The following is a 20,844-nucleotide window of genomic DNA, read 5'->3' as shown; positions in this document are numbered from 1 at the left end:
CTGTAGCTCACGAAAGCTTATGCTCTAATAAATTTGTTAGTCTCTAAGGTGCCACAAGTACTCCTTTTCTTTTTATGAATACAGACTAACACGGCTGCTACTCTGAAAACTACAGTTTTTTGTATCTGAAAACTTGACAAAACTTGCCTATCCAAATACCATGGCTCAAACCATGGTATACTGAGAGTGTAATACAAATAATAAACAACAATGTTGTGAAAAATCTTAAAAATATTCTCAGGGAGAATATTGGGAAGTCTATTTTTTAATTCTAATATGTTATGTAGAATTTCCTGATAAAAATGGACATCTGTGTAACAGTTTGCATATTTGCATGCCAACTTTGTAGCTGTTCTTATTGGCAGATATTTGGTACAGAAATATAAATCTTAAGGTACTAAAATGGGATTTGAACACTTTAACAAGCCACCTTTTCTGCTAGAAAGGATACCAATAGATTACATTATGGACTGAATCTTTAAGTACACCAGAATGATGCTCCTCCCACCTGAGAAGGAGGCAAATGGGGTGTTCCACAACATTTATACCCTCCTGATTTTGATGGGGAGCCTGGGGCTACTTCACCATCTACAATAGCTTGCAGCAACCTCAGAATTGGTTTAAGGTGTCAACAAGTGAAGGCCTCCTAGAAGCCCAAGTCCCCTACACTGGAAGACAGGGAGCAGTTTAAATTCCCTTTTGCGCTGCTCCTTTAGTGGGGCCAAAGATCTGGTGCCTTTTAAAAAAAGGCCAAAGCCGTTATTTCTTTATACAAACCTGAAAAAGTGAAGCTGTAAATAAGGTGGGAAAACCCCAACTTAACTGTAGCATTAAATGATTGGTCTGACTATTTAGAAAACAAAAATGATCACCAGCTCTGCAGCAGAGCTTAGAAAATGAACATGCTGGCTCTTTTTCATAAGCTAACTTACTTAATAACTTTAGAGTACAAGTTTAATGGGGAGAAATGCCCTAACATTCCAAAATCTCTAATGTAAAAAAATGTTTGAAGTATATTGTGTTTTGGGTTGGAGTCCTTTGCTATCTATTCTGCTTTTTTGTTTCTGTTTAAAACCACTGGTCCTCTTGGGAATAAGGACTCTATTTTTACTTCAGATACTTTAACTTCCTCAAACAGTTGGAATTTATTAACCATCTATGCTTTAGGCTTAATATAGAAAACATCTGTATTCATCACTACAGACAAACCCCTCTTCATTGTCCTTTATTTTACTCATGCCAGGCTCTTGAAGGGGACCATTACAGGAGTATGAGCCTATGCCGATGAACATAATTTATACACTTCATGAGCATTTATATATTAAATATAATACTTTAAATATTTATAAACATTTTTTGTGATTTAGCCACATCCAGAGTTGAACAATGTTTGGTTTTTTTGTGATTACTTCTTAGTTCTGTTGCATTGTTTTACAGAAGGACAGGCTTCATTTAGTTTAATTTTCTCTTTCATAAGTTGGACTTAATTTTGTTTTATAATATGTTGTGTTCTGTGCCTGAATACCTTTCAGTCAGTATTTGAAATTACCAATCGCAGATCTTTGATGTGAAGAAAGCTAAAACTTATTTATATTGAGTTTTCTCTTTGATTCTTTTCATCTAAAACTAATTTAGTAAATGTATTAAATTGCAACTCAGAAAAGTTCAATATTGACCATTCATGTATAACAAATGTCCTAATTTGACACAGTTTGGAAACACTACATGATCAATTGAGTCTATATTCAAACTCTCATTTACTATGCTAGACAGAAAAGTAATCTAATCTACAACAGTTCCAGTTAGATTTGTAGCATTTTACACAAAACAGTTCATAATATAAAATGAAAATGACTACTTTTGCTCTGTTCCTGTAGTGTGGTGAAGTATTTTTGTTTAAATCATTTCTATTGTGGTTTTTGTCATTTTGTTGTGTCTCATCCACTTCCCCCTCTCTCAATTTCTCAATTTTTGCCACAGGGCACTGTTTAAAAATGCACAGAAAACGCCAAGGTTATCTGTAATATGTAAGATATGATGTCTGAGGGCCTTTTAAATATATACACACGTGAGAAAAGGCTTTTAACATTCAACTAGAAAGCATCTGGCTAGATGTGGGAAAATACTGTTGCTCCCATAACATGCTATCTTATGGAAATTAATGCAAAATTACTTCTAAATTGTTTCAGAGTAGCAGCCATGTTAGTCTGTATTCACAAAAAGAAAAGGAGGACTTGTGGCACCTTAGAGACCAACAAATCTGAGTATTCTCTAAGATGCCACAAGTCCTCCTTTTCCTTTTATAAATTATTATAACCCAACAAAGTTATGTACTATAAAGACAGGACTGGGGGGGGGGGCACACGGGAGGGGAGCCTGGCTCAGTTAGGGGCTGACTACAAGGAGGCAGGAGCTCTCTATCTGCCTGAATGAACGGATCGGCAACCTGCCAGCCAACACAGCCACTGGAGACTTCCCCTGTCAAAGGGAACCTGTTGGTATGCCCCAACTGCGGGATAACTGGACCAGCAGGGCCACACCCCAACCTAAAAAAAAAAAAGTTTTCATAGGAAGAAGCCCAGGAAAACAAGTCCTGAACACACACACACACACACACACGCACACAGCCAGGCAAGAGACCTATCTCCCCTGTTTAGAGAGTTAAGCAACACAGGACCTTGGGCCAGGTCCCCCTTCAGCTCAGCTCCCCCCCCCGCCTCCGGACCAAAGACCCAGCCACTAGGCCACCAAAGGCTTTATCATACCAACCTTATAGTAATTTAATCTAGACAATTCCCTAGTTTGTTTATGAGACTGTCATGTGGGACTGTGTCAAAAGCCTTACTAAAATCAAGACATATCACATCTACTGCTTCCCCGTCAACTAGGCCAGTAACCCTGTCAAAAAAGGAAATTAGATTGGTTTGGCACGATTTATTCAACAAATCACACTGGCTACTACCCATATCACCTTATAATACTGAGGGACTTAAAAACTGGTTGTTTAATAATTTGTTCCAGTACCTTTCCAGATATCAAAGTTAGGCTGACTGGTCTATAGTTCCCCAGGTCCATTTTGTTCCCTTTTTTAAAAAGGTAGGTACTATGTTTGCCCTTCACCAATCTTCTAGGACACCCTCTTCCCCCATCATTCATGAGTTCTTGAAGATAAATCACCAGTGGTTCCAAGATTGCTTCAGTTAGTTCCTTAAATACCATATAGTGAATTAAGTCAAGTCCTGTCCACTTGAATATATCTAACATGTAAATATTCTTTAACTTGTTCTTTCCCAATTCTGATTTGTGTTCCTTCCACCTTGCTTTTAATAATGTGTTAAGTATCTGGTCACAATTAACCTTTTTAGTGAAGACTGAAGCACAACAGGTATTAAACACCTCAGCCTTTATAATATTTCCATTATTAGTTCTCCTGCTGCACTAAGTAGTAGGCCTACACTATCCATCTTTCTCATGCTCACAATGTATTTATGGAACCTTTTATTTACCTTTGCATCAGGATAGGTTGCTGTTGTGCTTTAAATATTGTCTGAGAAACTGCCAGCTCTCCTGAACATTTTTTCCCTTCAGTTTTCTTCCCATGGGAGACTACCCTATGAGTTCTGAGTTTGTTAAAGTCTGCTTTTTTGAAGTCCATTTTCCTTATTCTGCTACTCTCACTCCTTCCCTTCCTTAGAATCATGAAATCATCATTTCATGAGCGCCTTCACCAAAACTGCCTTCCACCTTCAGATTCACAACCAATTCGTTCCTGTTGGTCAGAATCAAAGTCTAAAATGGCTGCCCATGTAGTTACTTCCTTCACCTTACTAAAACAAAAAAGTTTTCTCAGACACATAAGAACTTACTTTGTGTTTTGCCAAATTATTTTTCCAACAAAATCTTTGGGTAGTTAAATCCGTCCCCATTGCTACCAGGTCTTGTGTTTTGGATATTTGTTATAGAAATGCCTCATCCACCTGATTTGAGAGTCAAGAGAATGTCCTACCTTCATGTCACCCTGCTTTTTCCCCCCCCTTTAACTTTACCGAGAGACTCCCAAATTATGTGGGGAGAAACGTGATGGTAATCAGAATGTGCTCTTACCATCTGACATCTCAAATTATTAAGACCAAAAATGTGCGCTATTTTTATTCCTGATATTTTACAAAACAAGATCCTAAATAGTCAACGATCTCCTGGATTAGCAAGGTTTTTGCCATTATTATAGGCCTTAATATATCAAGTCTATGACCTTGGAAGTGTTATTTTCACCACTCAGTTCCTCATAATTACAACTCAAAATGTTTTAAACCTTTATAAATTGTTCTGTACTTGAAAGCACCCTAACATATTGTAATTTAAAAAACCACTTGTAGTTTATCACACAACCTTTCAATCACAAGAGTGAGCTAAATGAAAGCATGCTCAATAAAGGGAACAATAGCTCCCATTAACTACTTACCTTTTAAAGGAAGCTATAATGAGCAAACATTCTTTCTGGTCTCAAAATGACAAAAAAGCTGTTCTGAAACTGGCTAGCAAGCCTCCGATTGATTTTATTTATTTATTTACAGATAAAACAAAATCAATCAATACACAATTTGTATATAGCCTTTCAACTACAAACAGGAATCCAAACTAAAAACGCATTGAAATCAGGTACATAGAGTGATTAAAAACACTTGAAAGGAACACTAACACTGTTTTCAACAAAAACAGACTAAGTGCTTGTCTACACAAGGAGTTTAGTCCACAGCTTTTTGCAGCATATCAGGTAATACACATCACACAAGCACAATATTAGCATGTACAGAGGACGGTGCACTCTGTCACTGTGCATCATTATTTTTACACCTGGGGGTGGCTTGCTATGAACTGAGGACATGGAATTCGCATAGGGTAGTCCATGCTCCTTTACTTCGCTGCTGAACGGTGTGCATTCTGGAATTTCTCTCACTGCGCAATATCCTATGACTCATCTGTCTCCACCCTATACTTCCTTTGTGGGCAGGTTAGCACCATTTTCAAATTGTCAACCAGCAAGTACACCGGACCGTCACTAGAACGTGGGATTTGGGATTCTTACGCAGTACTGCATTAACGCGGAGACCGCATTAAAATGAATTGCAATTAAAGTAATTAAATTTGGGATCCATGGCCACGACCGCGTTATATGCAAATTCGCACCCGCACGTTCTAGCGAGGGTCTGGAGTATCCAGCAATGCTTGCACCACTACGCTGGCAACCTCAACTATACAAAGGCTGCTTGAGCTGTATTTCAGCATTCAAAGCCATATGAATGCAGCTTGGGACTTCAACTGCCACATGACCAAGCAAATAATGTGGCAGTGATAGCTGCTTCTCCAGCAGCAGGAGGGTCTCCAGCATTGGCAGAACCTGGGCACAGATGAGGAAGAGACTGAGCAACTGACAAAGACTTGTTCCTGGAGCAGCTTCACAGGGCCATCATCTTGCATGTGTGTGATTCCATGCAAAAGGTACGTTGCACCAGTTTAGTCATGCTCAGGATGTTGATGGTTTTGCAAGGATAGGGTTCCTAAAATGTAATGGGACAACTGATGCGACCCATGTGCCTATTATTTGTGCTCCTGCCCCCTTCTTCTCCAGGCTCAGAATTCATAAACAGGAATTGGTATTTCTCCATGGTGCTCCAAGGGCTTGTCAATCACTGTGGCAGGTTTACAGACATAAGTGCTCAATGGTCTGGAAGGGTACAAGATGCTAAGATCTTTCAGAACTCAGCTCTATTTAAATTAATGAAGAAAGGAGTGTTTGCTCCCAGGAACGCTATGGACAGTAATGGCATAGACACTGCTCCCAGTTATCCTGGGAGACCCAGCTTACCCTCTGCTTCCTTGGTTAATGGAGCCATTCACGGGCTGCTTAAACAGAAGAAAGGAACTAACTACCACCTCAACAGTCACAGAATGACAGTGGAGCATGAAACTGCGGAACCACCTGATCAACATCCTCTACAGCAAACAGGGAAAGATTAAGAATGAGCTCTCAAAACTGGATACTCTCATAAAGAACCAACCTTCCACACAAACTTCCTCGTGGCTGGACTTTACAAAAACTAAACAAGCCATTTACAAAACACACTTTGCTTCTCTACAAAAGAAAAAGGACACTAAGCTATCTAAACTACTATATGCCACAAGGGGCCACAACAATGGTTCCCGTAACCCACCCAGCAATATTGTTAATCTATCCAACTATACTCTTAGCCCAGCAGAAGAATATGTCCTATCTCGGGGCCTCTCCTTTTGCCCCTCCACCCCCACGAACATGATACAGTTCTGTGGTGACCTAGAATCCTATTTTCGACGTCTCAGACTCAAGGAATATTTCCAACACACCTCTGACCAACATATTAACCCACAGAGACCTTCCTGCCAACACTACAAAAAGAAGGATTCTGGGTGGACTCCTCCTGAAGGTCGAAACAGCAGCCTGGATTTCTACATAGACTGCTTCCGCCGACGTGCACGAGCTGAAATTGTGGAAAAGCAGCATCGCTTACCCCATAACCTCAGCCATGCAGAACACAGTGCTATCCACAGCCTCAGAAACAACTCTGACATCATAATCAAAAAGGCTGACAAAGGAGGTGCTGTCGTCATCATGAATAGGTCGGAGTATGAACAAGAGGCTACTAGGCAGCTCTCCAACACCACTTTCTACAAGCCATTACCCTCTGATCCCACTGAGAGTTACCAAAAGAAACTACAGCATTTGCTCAAGAAACTCCCTGAAAAAGCACAAGAACAAATCCGCACAGACACACCCCTGGAGCCCCGACCTGGGGTATTCTATCTGCTACCCGAGATCCATAAACCTGGAAATCCTGGACGCCCCATCATCTCAGGCATTGGCACCCTGACAGCAGGATTGTCTGGCTATGTAGACTCCCTCCTCAGGCCCTTCGTTACCAGCACTCCCAGCTATCTTCGGGACACCACCGATTTCCTGAGGAAACTACAGTCCATTGGTGATCTTCCTAAAAACACAATCCTAGCCACTATGGATGTAGAAGCCCTCTACACCAACATTCCACACAAAGATGGACTACAAGCCGTCAGGAACAGTATCCCCAATACTGTCACGGCTAACCTGGCTGAACTTTGTGACTTTGTCCTGACCCATAACTATTTCACATTTGGTGACAATGTATACCTTCAAATCAGCGGCACTGCGATGGGTACCCGCATGGCCCCACAGTATGCCAACATTTTTATGGCTGACTTAGAACAACGCTTCCTCAGCTCTCGTCCCCTAATGCCCCTACTCTACTTGCGCTACATTGATGACATCTTCATCATCTGGACCCATGGAAAAGAAGCTCTTGAGGAATTCCACCATGATTTCAACAATTTCCATCCCACCATCAACCTCAGCCTGGACCAGTCCACACAAGAGATCCACTTCCTGGACACTACGGTGCTAATAAGCGATGGTCACATAAACACCACCCTATATCGGAAACCTACTCACCGCTATTCCTACCTACATGCCTCTAGCTTTCATCCAGATCATACCACTCGATCCATTGTCTACAGCCAAGCGCTACGATATAACCGCATTTGCTCCAACCCCTCAGACAGAGACAAACACCTACAAGATCTCTATCATGCATTCCTACAACTACAATACCCACCTGCTGAAGTGAAGAAACAGATTGACAGAGCCAGAAGAGTACCCAGAAGTCACCTACTACAGGACAGGTCCAACAAAGAAAACAACAGAACACCATTAGCCATCACCTTCAGCCCCCAACTAAAACCTCTCCAACGCATCATCAAGGATCTACAACCTATCCTGAAGGACGAGCCATCACTCTCACAGATCTTGGGAGACAGGCCAGTCCTTGCTTACAGACAGCCCCCCAATCTGAAGCAAATACTCACCAGCAACCACACACCACACAACAGAACCACTAACCCAGGAACCTATCCTTGCAACAAAGCCCGTTGCCAACTCTGTCCACATATCTATTCAGGGGATACCATCATAGGGCCTAATCACATCAGCCACACTATCAGAGGCTCGTTCACCTGCGCATCTACCAATGTGATATATGCCATCATGTGCCAGCAATGCCCCTCTGCCATGTACATTGGCCAAACTGGACAGTCTCTACGTAAAAGAATGAATGGACACAAATCAGACGTCAAGAATTATAACATTCAAAAACCAGTTGGAGAACACTTCAATCTCTCCGGTCACTCGATTACAGACCTGAGGGTGGCTATCCTTCAACAAAAAACTTCAAAAACAGACTCCAACGAGAGACTGCTGAATTGGAATTAATTTGCAAACTGGATACAATTAACTTAGGCTTGAATAGAGACTGGGAATGGATGAGTCATTACACAAAGTAAAACTATTTCCCCATGGTATTTCTCCCTCCCACCCCACCCCCCACTGTTCCTCTGATATTCTTGTTAACTGCTGGAATTAGCCTACCTTGCTTGTCACCATGAAAGGTTTTCCTCCTTTCCCCCCCCTGCTGCTGGTGATGGCTTATCTTAAGTGATCACTCTCCTTACAGTGTGTATGATAAACCCATTGTTTCATGTTCTCTGTGTGTGTGTGTGTGTGTGTGTATATAAATCTCTCCTCTGTTTTTTCCACCAAATGCATCCGATGAAGTGAGCTGTAGCTCACGAAAGCTTATGCTCTAATACATTTGTTAGTCTCTAAGGTGCCACCAGTACTCCTTTTCTTTTTGCGAATACAGACTAACACGGCTGCTACTCTGAAACCTGTGAAAGGGAGATGTTGCTGTTTGTGCAATAGGTTGGAAGCAGCAGGAAAAAAAATCCCAAAGATTTTAGAAGTAGGTTGTATTTTGTGCTGTATTTGGGAAGTAAGGAAGAAAGCCTTAGCAATAGGTGGGAGCTTGAATTGCAGAGACTCGTTCACTGGTTGGTGCAGTCAGCAAGGTGTCCAATACAAAATGCAAACAGCTGGGGCAATATTGTCAGATGTCTACTGCTCTTATTTTGAGTCTCTGGCCTGAAATTGTGCAGCTGTACATCCAACTGTTAACCCATGAAGGGAAGTGGGGCAATTTTTTTTTTTTTTTTCAGTCCACTTTTACCAGGTGGTAGAAATGCATTGTTGTGGCAATCTTTGCCTACATGTGTTTGTAAAAATCTTATGAATTACTAAAAAAAAAAAATATTTTCTGTGTGAAACAAACTATCAACTCATTATGGAAGAAATTTTAAAGGCTTTTATTAAACAGACTATTATGTAACAAATCAACCTTCAACTGAAACAAAAATGGCTTTTAATTATGAAACAGTATGTTAAAAAAATAATAGTGAAACAAAACAGTGCAGGACACGGCACAAAGGGCAGGGGGGAGGGGTCAAAATCACAGGCAAGTATACACCTTTGCTCTGCCACTTCTGGTACTTTTGGCAAGGAATGTCACAGATCAAATTTGGCTGGGGCAACAGTGGGCTCAAAAGAGCTGGGGCCACAGGTGCTACTGTTCTCAGTGCCCTGAGCTGGGGCCTGGGAGGGGAATGGCCTCTGGAGTAATGCTGTAGAGGTGCAGCAGGGAGGAAGAGTTATTGCTCCCAGCAGCCTGTATTGTTCAGGGGCTGTATAACATCGCTAGGTGCTGGTGCACAGTACTGCAATGCCTGCTGCCCTAATAGTAACATGCTGCAACAGTGCATTTTAGCTTTGTAATGCCTCCAAGATTCACTTCTGCATTGCCCTGTCTTTCTCCAAGCTGTCTTTGGCCATAAAAACACTTTCCCTGGCAACTGTCACTGTCCTTTGGGACTGAAACAATTTCCCTGGAAAGCCTCTTACTGGATTCCCTCTCTGTCCTCAAATACTGTCTTGACCTCTCTGCATTTTTCTATTTTTTGTTTATTTCGGATGGACGGGGGACATAGTTAATGTCTAGTGCACCAGGGTATGGGGGCAGGGTGCAAACCAATAGAGTCGACTAATAGAGGGAGGAAGGTGGGGACTTCAGACTCGGAAAGGCTTCTAGCTCACTTCCTACTACAGCTGCAGCCATGGGCACCCAGAAGAGAAGCTAGTATGGCAGTGTAACATTAATAAATTTACTCTTTAAGTTTTAATTAACAGATAAAACATGCCAACATCCACTCCATTGGATCAGCCTCTTTGGTCATGGTGTGGACTGCTGCCTGCGGATGGGGGTTGGCTGCTACAGGACAGGAATCAGGCTTTCATTCTACCTGGCCAACATCAGGATCCCGAGTCCCAGATCCTGGCTTCCCAGGGAAATCTCTTCCTTGTGGGCTCCTCACACTCATCTTCTGATGAGGCTTGCTGGTCATCATTGGAGGGGGTAACAGCAGGCTCCTCAAGCTTCCTGCATTGGGCCGTCATGTAGTTATGTAAAATGTAGTCCAGCTCATCAAAAAAAAGTGCACAGGCTACATGTCCACTGCTGGACTTTTTTGTGACATCCTTCATTTTAATATAGGTGCTTCTGAGCTGTTTATTCTTTATCTAGCAATGTTTGGCATCCCGGTCACGGACCCTCGTAAGAACCTGCCTTGTAATGCCACCAAAAGATCTTTATTGAGGTGGCTGTACTAACACATCTTCTCCCCAGATGGTGATGAGATCCAGAGTCTCTGTACCACTTCAAGCAGCTACCTGAGGTGTGTTCCTGGGGTATTGTCACAGGTATTGTAATAAACTGGAATCCAGGAGCAAATGAACAAAATTAGGCTGTGCGCCAACTTATAAACAGGGGTGGGCACAACAGGTCAGCTTGGCCTGAGAGGGCACACAGGTAAAACAGACAAGTCAGTAATGGTCATCAGCAAAGTAATATGGGATAGCCACTGGACTGCCAAAGCAGTTCACAGAAGCATTGTATACACACAAACATACAGGACTAATTCACTTCACAGCAAAAGTTAGTTCTCTTTGAAAGAGGACTCCAGAGTTTGCAATAAATGCAGAGTCAGAGCACTACAGTGAACTGGGTCATGTAAACAAGCATTTTCAAATTGAATTAACTTGAAAAGATGTAGATTAAACCCCCTGTGTAGACATTTCCTCAAAATGGAGAAGTATTATAAAGAGTATAATGGCTCATCTCAACTGTGGTTAAGGAATCAGTGCATTATTAAAATCTTGGCTTCCACCTCTAGTTGTTTCAGTAAGGGTCAGATGCACTCCCCTGCCTAAAAGGGCTCAATCTTAGTGGGAGAGCAATTGCATAATGCATGTCATGATTTAAAAACCACCCACAGCGTGCCAGGTTTATCTTAAAGTTTATATTGAGATCTTCCCTAAGAGAGATCAAATACTATTCAACAGAAAATAAACCCAGTAACAAAAAATAATCAGTAGCATTTATCTGTGTATGAATAAAGTATTGCAGTTTTCCCATTAAACCCACCATGAAGGCTTCATTTATAATTAAGGATAAGATTTTGTTGCGGACGTTACAGAAGTCGTGGTTTCTGTGACTTTCAAAAGATATCTGACATTTTCAGCTTCAGTCTCAAACAGCCTCAGGCAGCAAGTACCTTGGTACTCTGAGCTGCTGTGGGTCCTGGAGGCCCTTCCCCACCCTCCTATGGGTCTCTGGCTCTCATCCCCCATTGCGCTCAGACTTCAGTCATTCCCCCACTCCCCACCATCACCACCACCACCATTATTTTTAGTAAAACTCAGACAGGTTTCCACGAATGTGTGTTTATTTGCTGTGACCTGTGAGTTTTATTTTTAGTAAAACTATAACTTTCACGAAAAATAACCCTGACAAAAATCTTAACGTTATTTATCATATGGAAAGTGACGTAAGTGCAGTAAAAACTTCTATAACAAGTAATTTCCATGAAGTTAATCTCTCCTGGGAGCTTGTTTGCCCATAAGAGATTGATTGTAGAGGCATATTTTAAAAGGTTCTGCCATTTTCCATATTTTACGGATCCATGATTGAAGTCTACTAGAGATTAAATTATGAAATTAGATGAGATGACAGAAAATACTCTGCTCCTTGCAAGAATACCAATGTTTGAAAAAAATAAAAATATTAAAGCAATACCCTCAACACATAAACAAGACAGTCAACCATCCTTACTAGGTACCTTATAGGACAAAAGTTATTTTCCCCCCTGCCCACACGCGCGCGCACACATATATATTAATTACTAAATAACCATAGCAATATCCTATACAGTGACCTGTCTTTAGCCGTCACCACTCTTATTGAATTTCCTCTTTCCTGTTCTCCATAAAAAATCAAAAGCCTTGCATGAGATTCACATTTACAGTATTTTTGTTATGTATATTTCAGATTTCCATTGCCTCCAACCAATTAGTGCTTTTACAAGAAGTCAGAGGTGAATATCATCCACTTTATTCAGACAGAAAAAGTGATCTAGAGGAATATTAAGTGCCTCGCCCATACAGTCACACAACAATTTGAAAATGAATCCTGGTGTCCTGGCTCCCAATTACTTGCGCTAACCATTATACCCTGCTGCCTCCAAATGATATTTTTGCACTAGCTTACCCAAACTCAAACAATTCATAAGGACTTATTCTGATTGCTGTAAAAATGTATTCCCACTAAAAAAGTGCAAATATAGCAAAAAAATATTTATAGCAATTCTTACAAGTTTATTCAATATTTTAACTCTGCATGGTAGAGCTAGACATTTGAAGTTAAAATAGCTTTCCTAGTCATTTGTCAATACTCTTTTCAGTCCTTACAAATTACCTTTTTAATCATACTCCTATCTGCTAATTATTCACACAGATTCGGTTAGATTGCATGTAAATTTTTCAAGCTAGGCAATGATTTACTACTGAGTTCTATCAATAAGACAGGAGTAGAAACAAAGTTATATAGTGAACCTTAGAAAGATACAGTATGTTGCATAATAAAGGAGAGATACACTAGATAAAGGACATCTTGAAGACTAAATTAACAGTATCAGCGAGCTCACCAATGTCACAGAAAGGGTTAAAAGGATCCATTCAACTGTATTTGTAGCTGTTGATCTTTATGCCAACCTCCACTGCCCACTTATTACAATTTTCAAATACTTACATGCTTTCTCTCATGCTGCTCCACATATCCAGGAGGTGCTTCCCATAAACATCCTCAAAGCTCTCTCATTTTGACACAACTCTTTTGACAGAAGGCCTACAAAACACATCACCAGTTAAGCTACTAGTGTCCAAAGACTACTGCCTATTATGCAGAGCAAAATTGTCCAATTGGTTTACTCGTATTCCTGCTTGTCTATCTCCATTTGTTGGACTATACTTAGACTTTAAGCCCCTGAGGACACAGATTGTCTTTTTATTCTCTGTACAGCACCTAGCACAACAGGGCCTTGGGCACTACAGTAACACAAATAATATACAACTAGGTTCCTAGCTATTTGAGAACCAGTTTCTCCCTCCACATCCTGGTTCAGCAATGAAGTGAAGGCAGTAGGGCCGTCAAGCGATTAAAAAAATTAATCATGATTAATCGCGCTGTTAAACACTAATAGAATACCATTTATTTAAATATGTTTGGATGTTTTCTATATTTTCAAATATAGATTTCAATTACAACACAGAATACAAAGTGTACAGTGCTCACTTTTTTGATTACAAATATTTGCACTGTAAAAAAAAAGAAAGTACTTTTCAATTCACCTGATACAAGTACTGTAGTGCAATCTCTTTATCATGAAAGTTCAACTTACAAATGTAGAATTATGTACAAAAAAAACTGCATTCAAAAATAAAACAAACAATGTAAAACTTTAGAGCCTACAAGTCCACTCAGTCCTACTTCATCAAATCATTCAGACTAACAAGTTTGGTTACAATTTGCAGGAGATAATGCTCCCCACTTCTTGTTTATGTCACCTGAAAGTGAGAACAGGCATTCGCATGGCACTGTTCTAGCTAGTGTCGCAAGATATTTATATACCAGATGCGATAAAGATTCATATGTCCCTTCATGCTTCAACCACCATTCCAGAGGACATGCGTCTATGTTGAGGATGGGTTCTGCTTGATAACGATCCAAAGCAGAGCAGACCAACGCATGTTCATTTTCATCATCTGCTGGTGTCATCTGACTCAGAAGGTTGATTTTCTTTTTCATTGGTTCGAGTTCTTTGGTTTCCACATCTGAGTTTTGCTCTTTTAAGACTTCTGAAAGCGTGCGCCACACCTCATCCCTCTGAGATTTTGGATGGCACTTCAGATCCTTAAACCTTGGGTCAAGTGCTGTAGCTATTTTTAGAAATCTCACATTGGTACTTTCTTTGCGTTTTGTCAAATCTGTTGTGAAAGTGTTCTTAAAACAAACATGCGCTGGGTCATCATCTGAGACTGCTATAACATGAAATATATGGCAGAAGGAGGGTAAAACAGAACAGAACAGGAGACATACAATTCTCCCACAAGGAGTTCAGTCACAAATTTAGTTAACCTTGCAACACCAGCTACAAAAGTGCCATGCAAATGCCTGTTCTCACTTTCAGGTGACATTGTAAATAAGAACCAGGCAGCAATACCTCCCATAAATATTACTAAAACTTGTTTGTCTTAGCGATTGACTGAAGAAGTAGGACTGAGTGGACTTGTAGGCTCTAAAATTTACAGTGTTTTGTTTTTGAGTGCAGTTAATATAACAAAAAAATTTATATTTGTAAGTTACACTTTCATGATAAAGAGATTGCACTAAAGTACTTGTCTGAAGTGAATTGAAAAATACTCTTGTCATTTTTACAGTGCAAATATTTGTAATCACAAATATTAGTGACCGTTGTACACTTTGTATTCTGTATTGTAACAAATATATTTGAAAATGTAGAAAACCATCCAAAATATTTAATAAATTTCAATTGGTATTCTATCGTTTAATAGTGCGATCACGATTAATTTTTTTAATTGTGATTAATTTTTTTTTAATTGCATGAGTTAACTGTGATTAATCGACAGCCCTAGAAGGCAGCAATTAAAAAGTGAAAAAGCAATATATAACAAATGGAAAATAGATAGCAATTAAGATAAATTAGAAGTTATGGAGTGTAGAAAATTGATAAGGGAAGCTAAAGGCATCAGGACAATAATCCATGGTTGGAAGGGCTAAGGACAATGAGTTTGAGTATATTAGAACAATAGAAATCATAGCAGTAGTATAGGTCCAGTGAGGTGGTAAAATATTTAATGATACAGAAAAGGCAGAAGTGTACAATAAATATTTCTGTTCTATATTTGGAAAGAAGCAGGATGATGTACTGGTACTTCATTCTCATGTGGACTTTTCCATCCATTAGCAACTGAGGAGGTTAAACAACATCTACTAGGGATGAACAATTTTGAAAAAAAAATCGACAGACCCAAGTAGGCATGCACCCAAGAATCCTAAAAGAGCTGGCTGAGGAGATCTCTGGCCTGCTGATGTTAAATTTTAATAAATATCTTAGAATACCAGCAAAAATCCAGGTGAATGGAAGTGTGCTAATGCTGTGCCAATATCCACAAAGAGCAAGCAACATGACCAAGGTAACTATAGGTCAGTTATCCAGACATCAATTGCACACAAAATAATGGAAAAGCTGATCCATGATTCAATTATTAAAGAACTGGATATAAGGAACGCCAGTCTACATGATTTTATGAAAAACAGGACTTGTCAAACAAAACTGATTTCATTCTTTGAGATTACAAATTTGGTTGATAAAAAGGTCAGAGAAGGTTACTCACCTTCTGCAGTAACTGAAGTTCTTCAAGATGTGTATCCCTGTGGGTGCTCCACTTCAGGTGCCGGTGCACCCACAGGAGGGCAATCTCAAAGAACTTCAGTTACTGCACAAGGTGAGTAACCTTCTCTTCTTCTTCGAGTGCTGCCCCTATGGGTGCTCCACTTCAGGTGAATGTGGAGCAGTGCTCTCATGAGGATGGAAGAGGCTTTGGAGTGGAGTTCATTGCTGCTGAGGCTAGTACAGTGAGGCCTAGTCTTGTGTCTGAGCTTGACCAGAGAGTAATTACGTAGTGGTTCATGAATGTGTGTTCAGAGGCCCAGGTGGCCACCCTACTGATGTCTAGAATGGGCACATTGTGTAGGAATGCTATGGAGGTAGATAAAGCTCTCTTGTTGAGTGTGTTCTGATGGCCGGAGGGGCTTCAGTGTTGTGTAGTGAATAGCACATATGGATACAGTTGGATAGCCATTTAGATAATCTTTGGGTAGATATGGCAGAGCCCTTCGATCATTCTGTTGACACAAAGTAGAGGTGATTTTCGGAGGGGCTTTGTTCTGTCCAGATAAAATGCTCAGGAATGGAGCACATCCAATGTGTACAGGACTGCATCATTAGCGTTAGTGTGTAGTTTTGGATTAAATGTAGGTAACTGAATCGGTTGGTTGAGGTGAAATGAGGAAGATATTTTGAGCACAAACTTAGGATGTGTTCTGTGTGTCACTTTATCCTTGAAGAATAATATGTATTGGGGGATGAGCCATGGGAGCCCCCATCTTCCTAACTCTTTGTGAGGATGTAATGGCGACCAGGAATGTCACTTTCATAGGTAAGCGAAGTAACGTGCATGTGGCTAAGGGTTCAAACGGGGCTCTAGTTAGACTTCTGGGCACCAGATTTAAGTCCCATGCTGGCATAGGTTCTCAGATGTCCGGGTATACGTTCTGTATGCCCGTGAGAAATCATTTCGTAATCAGGTGGGCGAATACCAAAGTCCCATCTACCTACTGATGGAAGGCCGTGATGGCAGCGAGATTAACTCTAACTGAGCTCGTAGCAAGCCCTCAGGTTTTTTAGGGATAATAAACATTGCAGGATTAGTGGAAGTGGTGCCTGGCTTGCAGATATTTGTTCTGGCACTGCAGGAAGAATTTTTTCCATTTTGGAGGTAAGCAGTATGTGTATTGTGTTTCCTGCTGTTTATTAACACTTGTTTTACTTGTTCTGAGCAGGTAGGTTAGTCACGATGGAGCCATGACGGAGCCACACCTCCAGGTGAAGTTTCTCTGGGTCTTGAGAGAGAAGATTCCATAGGTGAGGGAGAGTGAACTGTGTACAGATCACCATGCATGTCAGGTTAGGGAACCATGTCTGTCTGGGCCATGTCGGTACAATGAGTATTATTTTGGCCATCGGTTCATATTTTGTGTATTACTCTGAAAATTAGGGGTATCAGTGGGAATGTGTATAGGAGAGGAGCGTTCCATTGGATGAGAAAAGCGTCCCCCAGGGATCATGCTCCTAGTCTTGCTCGTGAGCAAAACCCTGGTTGTTTCTCGAGTACTGATGTTGAACAGATCTATGTGTGGGGATCCCCACATGTGAAAAACGTGTTGTGTTATTTTGTCTTTCGGTCCTGTGTGTGCTCCGGGGAAAGCTGACTGTTTAAAAACACGTTCAATAGCTTAAGAACTAGCTAACTGACAAAATGTAATTGTCAACTGGGAATCATCATCATCAAGTAGTAATGTTTTTAGTGGGGTTCCATAGAAACCCGGTGAGGAAGCAGTCACTAGTCATCATTTTTATCAATGATTTAGAAGTAAATATAAAATTAGTGATAAAATTTGTGGATGACAAATATTGGCAGAGTGGTAAATAATGAGGAGGACAGGGCATTCAAACAGAGCATTCTTGATTGGTTAGTAATTTGAGCCCATTAACAAAAAATGGAGTTTTAGTACAACCAAATGCAAAGTTACGAATCTAGGAATAAGGAATGCAGAAACTATACCTATAGAACAGGGACTGTATTGTGGTAAACAGTGATTTTGAAAAGGATTCAGGGATATCAGTGGACAAAACTCAAAATAAGATCCCAAAGCAAAAAGGGCTGCAATCCTTGTAGGTATAAATAGGGGACTAGTGAGCAAGTGTATGGAAGTGGTATATGGCACTGGTGAGATCGACAGTGGAATACTGCATACTGGTGTCCACATTTTAAAAAGGATATTGAAAATTGGAGGAAATATAGGAAAGAGCCACAAAAGAAGACTGAAGGCTGAAGAAAATGTTTTACAGTGAGATACTTAAGCTAAACAGATTGAGTTCTATCAAAAAGAAGACTGAAGAAATTTGATTACAGCATATTACAGTATCTTCACAGGGAGAAAGAGTGGGTACTAGGGGGCTCTTAAATCTAGCAGATAAAGATATACCAACCACCAACAGCTGGAAGCTTAAGCCAGACAAATTCAAATTAGAAATAAGACGCACGTTATTAACAGTTAAGGAAGATTAACCATGGGAATAAACTACCAAGGGAAGTAAGTGGTGGATTCCCTATTTCTTAATGTCATCAGATTGAGACCAGATGTCTTTCTGGAAAGTGTACTTCAGTCTAACACAAGTTACAGAGCTCAACACAGGGACAACTGGATGAAATTTAATGGCCTGTGATATAAAAGATCAGATTAGATGATCTAATGGTGCCTTCTGTCATTAAACTCTATAAATCTATGAATATGAATACCATGAAAAGAGACGGTATTAGCAGGGATTAAATACATGGTTATAACAGTGTGACCAGGTTTTCTCTGCAGAAAGCACATCACACGGAAATTCGCTTTCTTAACTGGTACAAGAAAGCCCAAGTTTTCTGATCTTTTAAGGCATGGCACAAAATCTATTTTTAAATGTTCTGGCCATTGCCTGCAGGTGTGTGGGTGTGCAGTTATTTCTCCAGGGAAGATGTGAGAGTTAAGGAAATATTTTCTTTAACTTTCATTTTTAAAAACTATTTTATTAAAACCATACACATGCATCATTGGACTATTATTGGGAAAATGTGTAAATTAATTTAAAATTAATTATACATATTAAATAAAAAACACTCAGAATAAAAGAAAGGTGTAAACAAGAGATGTTAAGAATGAAGGTGGGGAATTGACTGACTTTTTAAAAACAAATTTTAAAAGAAGAGTATGTGGTAATGTTGATCCAAGGTAGGCTCACTTAGTGCCACCAGAGGCATATATTCTGAATGAACAAATTTAGATCTGCAAGGATTAGTTCCCCGTTAAATTATTTCCAATTTCCTTTTTTTTTAAAAAAAAAATAAAAAAGTTAAATAGGATAGTATTTTAACTTTTCTGCAAGATCATATTATACAGCATTAAATGTTACTTTATCTTGGCGTCAAAACAAAGTCAATGTATTTAGACAGAAACCTCTGATTATGGAACTCTAGCATCCAATGGATGAAGACTTTCCTGAGTACAGACTGTGGGTCAGACCATCAGCTGTCAGCCTCAAACATAAAATTAAAACTGAAAAGGTTACAAAGTTTTACAGGTCCACTGCCTTTGGACTTGTCCAGAATCAATGAAAGTTATATAACTTTTGGCCAGGATGGGTATGAAGCATTGGCACAGGTGGAAGAGGAGAACAATCGCAATTAAATTTGGAACAAAAACTATTATGCCTGAAACAACCAAAACACACAGTACAAAAAGTCAGTGTCAAATTGCACCATGGTTAACTGAGAAGGTGTTTGAGTTGGTGGAAAAGTGACAGAATGAAAGACAAAACACAGGAGAGAATATGAGGAATTGAGCAGGACAGACACAAAGGCAGACTTGATGAGTTGAAAAAATATGCAAGGGTAAGATGTATGTAACTTGATAATTATAAAGAATAATAATAATAATACATTCAGTCACAGAAGAAGTCAGGCTTCTTACCTAAAGGTTTTTCCTGCCATGATCATAATAAAAGACAAATCAAGCCAGAGTCCTCACTGAGGGTGATATTAAATGTAGATGGAGAGGATACTGTGCAAATCTGTATGCTTCACCGGAGTCGCTCATAATACAGGACAATAAAAAAAAATTACAGAGCCAGGCCATCAATCCTGCAAGAGGAAGTGGTGGATGCTATCATGAACACGAAGCCTTGGAACGAAGTAGGTGCAGATAAGTGTTAAAAGCAATTGGAGATCATGGCACTGATCTTATGTGAAAAATTTGTAGTGGTAACCAACCTGAGATATGCTGATGGCATGACGCTCTTTGCTACAACTGATGCAATGCAATAAATATTGGAGTCAATTAGTGAGGAATATGGACTATTCCTGAACGTGATAAAAACACAAAATTCAACAAAAAACCAACAAGGACCAACAAAAAACAAGATACAAGGAGATGTCACAATTAACAGAGAAGCTGTAGAGGCAGCTGTGACCCTAAAAGCCCTTCGATCCCAATTGGCAAAGGGTTCGCTGTCATAAAACAGCAACTCCTATCAAGCCTGACAAAAGCAGATCACATTGATATAGTATTTATCAATAAAGAATGTTGTGTAATGTATCAAAAGCATATCATACTGATTCTAAGCATTGCAAGATGTATATATGGGTGTTATGCAAGAATCTGGATCTAGATCTTGATTTAACTGAATTCTGTTTCCACTATCCTTACTCAGTATCACTTAAAACAAAAGAAGTTTATTAACAGAGTTTTATCACAAGCAGATCTCAGTACTGTAATATTAAGTAAGGTGTGAATTCTTAGTTGATTGCACAAACAAGCTTGTGTGTATATTGGCTCTTTGAAGATTCTGAACTGGTAATTTCTGAGAGCATCCAGTGACAGAGGATGGACGCTCCAGGAAGAGTGTTTCCTTGAGAGCTTGGGAACTGGAGTGTACCAAGTATTACCTGCAAGGCAAAAGTAAGGGCTGGCAGACCCCTCAGAAGTTTGTCGGGGTGACTAACAGACTGGGGTCATAGGGAACTGTCACCCATGTTAGCACCAGCAAATCTCTTGCTAAGGCATAGGTGTAATAAGGTGACCTATAATTCTGGGCTCA

General features: G+C 40.0%; 1 protein-coding gene across 7 annotated transcripts in view; it reads right to left on the bottom strand.

The window, feature by feature from the left end:
* Window positions 1-20,844, bottom strand: part of WASF3 (WASP family member 3) — a 169,850-nt gene that overhangs the window by 111,362 nt on the left and 37,644 nt on the right. Inside the window, exon 2 of one of the 7 annotated variants that reach the window (XM_038420718.2) lies at window positions 13,095-13,190. The exons of the other annotated variants lie outside the window; for them this stretch is intronic. The gene's annotated coding sequence lies outside the window, so the exon portion shown is untranslated. The remainder of the gene's footprint in view (window positions 1-13,094; window positions 13,191-20,844) is intronic. 7 annotated transcript variants of the gene reach the window in all.

The sequence above is a fragment of the Dermochelys coriacea genome, chromosome 1, assembly GCF_009764565.3.
Source record: "Dermochelys coriacea isolate rDerCor1 chromosome 1, rDerCor1.pri.v4, whole genome shotgun sequence".
In the NCBI taxonomy this organism is placed as follows: domain Eukaryota; kingdom Metazoa; phylum Chordata; order Testudines; family Dermochelyidae; genus Dermochelys; species Dermochelys coriacea.
This window is presented reverse-complemented; position numbering and strand designations above follow the sequence as displayed.